General features: G+C 35.9%; 1 pseudogene; it reads right to left on the minus strand.

Annotated features, from left to right (window-relative positions):
- Positions 1-455: 455 nt before the first annotated feature.
- LOC102886801 lies at positions 456-1,238 on the minus strand (annotated as a pseudogene).
- Positions 1,239-5,610: the final 4,372 nt, after the last annotated feature.

The following is a 5,610-nucleotide window of genomic DNA, read 5'->3' on the forward strand; positions in this document are numbered from 1 at the left end:
AAAACACATGAAAAAATATAAGAAAAAATTTCCAAACTTTAAACCTTAATGTTAAGATAATGGGGTATATATTTAAATTGTTTCTTTTTCTATTTGCCAAAATAGAAATAGACACTATATTGCCTAATTATAGCACAGAAAAAAAAATAGTTAAAAGATAAAAGGACTTCAATGCACCAATTCTAGATGTATTAGAAACAAATTAGGAAAGCTAGACAAAATGATTTACAAGATCAGCTATGAGCTCCTTTACTTTTATAATTTACATTATTTTAGTGGCTTATGAATATTTGTTAGAGATAATTTTTCTAACTCATTTGAGCCATTTGAACTAATTCAAAATAAATTTAGATCATGCGACTTTGAAATCACATAACCAGCGATTTCTTTTTTCATGCTATATCATCGTTAATTAAGTACAAAGACTCTTCAAATTATGTCACCTAGAGATCATTTCACTTACTGCTCTGTTTGGCTGCTAGTCTCTTGTCTCTCTCTTCAGCAATGGTGAGAAAGATATCCCTTCTGTAAGGAAGAGAAATCCATGGTTTATTGCCTTTGCCAATAAAAAAAAATGTTGGAGAGCTCAGTGGCAAAGCTGTTGCCATTGGCACCTTTCACATGAACTACATCAAAAGAGCCAGAGTGTGTCTCTCTGTTGGTTAACACACCAATTCTTCCCAGGTTAGCACCTCCGGTCATCTTACATAGGTTACCAATGTCAAAATCAATAAAATCAGTAATTTTGCTAGTTTCCAAATCAATCCAAATGGTGTCATTCACCTTGATGAGGAGATCGAGGAGTGGATGGTGTGAGCATTGTGGGTCACTAGATGTGGGATTCCTATTGTTCCCACAAAGATCTTTCTCCCTTTGCACAACTTGTATTTGGCCTCCTCAGATGTAAATCAATGAACAGCAAACTGACCTTTAGTGTCATAGATCAAATGGAAATTCTCCTTGGTCTTGTCAATGCCGATGACATCTATAAAACCGGCAGGTAGGTTACATCAGCTTGGACCTTGCCATCGATCTTAACAAACTGCTGCATGCAGATTTTCTTTACTTCATCTCCTGTTATGGCATACTTTAGTCTGTTCCTTGGTGAGAAGGAGACATTCTCTCAGCTTGTGAGGTCTGGTAGATGGACTAGGAGCAAATACACTGGTCATTTTATGCAGCATCCAATGCTTTGGAGCTGGTACCTGCTTCAGATGCTTCTCGGAACCAAAAGCCATGGTTGCGCTGGACACAGAGAGAGGACAATGATTTTTAAACATTTTTTTTTTTTTTAGAAATGGACTTCTCCCCTAAATAAACATTATATGAAATACCAGTAATTATAAAACAAACAAAATCAAGATTTTGGAGGCTAGGCCAGCTCTTCCCCAACTTCACAGGCTTATAACCTCTGAGTTTTGGAACACATAATGACCTCTGTGGAACACAGTGCAACAAACAAAAACCAAACACCTGACTTAGAAAATCACATTTTATTAAAAAAAAAAGAAAACCTGGAAACCTTAATAAGTTAAATATTAGGGATGGATCCAGGACTAGAAATTAGGTGTCCAAATTCCTAATTTATTGCTTTTTTCATCTACACATCCATCTCTTTATAAACAACTGTATACTTAAAAAAAATGTGGGGAAATGAATGCAACATGTAGCAACTTGTATCAAGCCAGGCTTTCCAAGTATTATTTTTAATTGTTTGCCTGAAAACAGTAAAGCAATTTCGACTCAAGGTGAAGATTAGTTTCTAGTTTGTTACTTGATGTGCCAGGTTCTCCTGATACATACCCTCCAAGCCAGTGCCACTTCCAGCAATTCCAATTAGCATTGTTAGTACTTAGAATCTCCTAATCATCAGAAAACATTAAAAAAAAAATCCGAAAGAAAAAAATGGTGCTAAATATTTTTCTTATTTTTCAGATATCATTTGTTTTTTTTATAAAAGTCTTTTGAGGACATTTATTTAGCACATTAAAACAAAAGACTAACACAGGATACCTACTATGCAAGGCCACCTGACCTAGACTGGAAGACATACCAAATCTAATACATAGAAAAGAACACATAAAATGAAGACATAAAAACCATGTTTCAAATGAAAGAACGGAAGAAAGCTCTAGAAAATGAAAGAGAAACAAGCAACCTACAAGATATACAATTCAAAACACTGGTTATAAAAACGCTCAATGAACTTAGAGGAAGAAAAGATGATCTCAGTGAGAACTCCAACAAAGAGATAGTAAGCACAAAAAAAGAGATAGAAACTATTTAAAAAGAATGTCAGAAATGAAGAATACAATAACTGAAATAAAGAATATACTAGAAGGAATCAGCAGTAGATTGGATGAAGCAGAGGAACTAATCAGAGATTTGGAAGAAAAGGTAGCATAAAACATGCAATCAGAACAGTAACAAGAAAAAAAATTTAAAAAAAAATGAAGATAGTTTAAGGGGCCTCTGGGACATCAGGTGTACCAACATTTCCATCATAAAAGTACTAGAGGAAGAGAGCGAGCAAGGGATCATGAACCTATTTGAAGAAATGATGGAAAACTTCTATAGCCTGGCAAAAAAAATATATACATACAAGTCCAGGAAGTGCAAAGAGTCCCAACAAGAAGAACTCAAACAGGCCCACATCATAATTAAACACATCATAATTAAAATGTCAAAACACATCATAATTAAAATGTCAAAGGTTAAAGACAAAGAGAGAATACTAAAAGCAGCAAAAGAAAGGCAGTTAGTTACTTACAAGAGACACCCCTCCATAAGACTGTCAGTTGATTTCTCAACAGAAACTTTACAGACCAGGAGGGATTGGCATGAAATATTCAAAGTGATGAAAAGCAAGGATCTACAATCAAGAGTACTCTACCCAGCAAAACTATCAATTAAGATTGCAGGTGAGATAAAAAGATTCACAGACAGGACAAGCTAAAGGAATTCATCACCACCAAGCCAGTATTACAGAAATGTTAAAGGGACTTCTTTAAGAATAAGAAGGAGGAAAAAACATAAATATGAATAATAAAATGGCAATAACGATGTAACTATCAGTAATCAATTTAAATGGATTAAATGTTCAAATTAAAAGACATATGGTAGCTGAGTGGGCAAGAAAACAAGATCTGTACATACACCATCTACCAGAGACCCCCCTTGAGATTGAAAGGCACATACAAATGGCAAGTAAAAGGATAGAAAAAGGTATTTCATGCAAATGGAAATAAAAAAAGCTGAGGTAGCCATACTTATGTCAGACAAAGTAGACTTTAAAACAAAAACTATAATAAGAGACAAAGAAGGACATTACATAATGATAAAGGGATCACTCTAACAAGACGATATAACCCTAGTAAACATTTATGCACCCAACATAGGAAGCACTTAATTATATAAAGCAAATATTGATCAAACTAAAGGGAGATATTGTCAGTAATACCGCCAAAAAAGGGTTTTTACACCTCATTGACCCCAGTGGATAGATCTCCCAGACAGAAAACCAACAAAGAAATAGCAGCCTTAAATGATACACTAGATCGGATGGATTTTATTTATATTTTTAGAGCATTTCACCCCAAAGCAGCAGAATATACATTCTTTTTTTCTCCCTGGCTTTATTGAAATAGACAATTAGTTGCTTGTATTTACATTGCACAATTCATTGAGGTTTTTTTCAATTATAGTTGGCATACAATAATATACCAGTTTCAATTGTACAACATAGTGAGCAGAGATCCACATAACTCACAAAGTGATCAGCACACTAAATCTAGTACCCCTCTTCCCCCTTACGTATATATTACATTATTAACCATCTTCCCCATGCTGCACTATACATCTCCATGTATATTCTGCAACTATCTATTTGTACTTCTTAATACCTTTGACTTTTTTTGCTATCCTTCCAACCCCTCTCCCATCTAGGAACCCTCAAAATATTCCATGTATCTATGAGTTTACTTCGATTTTTGTTGTTCTTGTCGCTGATTTTCTTTAGGTTCCACATGTACATGAAATCATGAGATATTTTTCTTTCTCTATCTGACTTATTTCATTCAGCACAATACCCTCTAGGTCCATCAAGGCAATACCTTTTTCCATACCCTTGCTTTTAATCTGCATGTGTCTTTTAGTCTGAAGTGAGTCTCTTGTAGGCAGCATATGTAGGGGTCTTGTTTTCTTATCCATTCAGCCACTCTATCTTTTGGTTGGAGCTCTTCTTTTCCATTTGGGGTACTTGTTGATAGGAATATAGTAGTTATTACCACTCTTATTCATGTTTTCGATACATGTTTTTTCTTCTTAAAGAGGTTCCTCCCACATTCCCTATAATACTGGCTTGGTGGTGATAAATTCCCTTAGCTTATTTTTGTCTAGGAAGATCTTTATCTATCTTTCCACTCTAAATGATAGCTTTGCTGGATAAAGTATTCTTGGTTGTAGATCCTGAGTTTTCATCGAATATTTTGTGCCAAGTCCTTCTGTCTTCCATGGTTTCTTTTGAGAAATCAGCTGCCAGTCTTATGGGCGCTCTCTTGTAGGTAGCTAACTGCTTTTTTTCTTGTTGCTTTTAAGATTCTCTTTTTGTACTTAACCATTGGCATTTAAATTATGATGTGTCTTGGTGCGAGCCTCTTTGGCTTCATCTTTCTTGGGATTCTGAGCTTCCTGGGATTTTATGTCTATTTTCTTCACTGGGTTAGGGAAGTTTTTCATCATTATTTCTTCAAATAGCTCTTCAACATCTTGTTTTTCTTCAGGTACCCCTATGACATGGTTATTTATATAATAGTGTCCCATAGGCTCCTTAAATTATTATTATAGTCTTGGCTTCTTTTTTCTTGCCATTTTGATTGAGCATACTTGGCTTCTCCATCCTCTATATCAGTGGTTCGTTCCCCTTCTTTATCCACTCTGTTGATTCCATATACTCTTCATCTCAGATAATGTATTCTTCATTTCTGACTGGTTCCCTTTTATAACTTCCAATTTTTATTTTTTATGTTTTTTATCTCTTTGTTAAAGTTCTCACTGAATTCATCTACACTTCCCCTAAGTTCCTTGAGCATCTTTATAACCAGTGTTTTGAACTCTGCATCTGTTAGATTGCTTGACTCCATTATTCCTTTATTTCTGTTCTGTTCTCTCATATGGTTTCTACTTTTTGCCTTCCAATTTGACTGCCTTTCTGTGTCTGTTTCTATGTACTAAGCAAAGCTCCTAAGTCTCTCTGTTTTATTAGTTCAGCTTTTTGTATAGGTGTCCAGTGGCACAGTCCTGAGAGGGGTTCAGCTAAAGATCAAATTTAGACCCAGCCTGTGCCCCTCTGGGGCCACCTGTTAAGATTCAGCAAGCAATCCACAGATACTGTGCTCAAGAGGCCACACCAGAAACCACGATCAGCTGCCACCAGTTTGAGTCTTGGCAATGCTCTGCAAGGAGCACCTGTCTCATGGAGGATACACCTGAATGTGGCTTGAATGGGGCTTCGAGTTGGGGGAGGTGGAGTTTCAGTGAATCCTCTGGGTGATGACATGTCAGCTATGGCAGCACTGAGTCTGCACTCTGGGAGGTGGGAGGGCTCAATAT

This window comes from Pteropus alecto, unplaced genomic scaffold (assembly GCF_000325575.1).
Source record: "Pteropus alecto unplaced genomic scaffold, ASM32557v1 scaffold69, whole genome shotgun sequence".
NCBI lineage: Eukaryota > Metazoa > Chordata > Mammalia > Chiroptera > Pteropodidae > Pteropus > Pteropus alecto.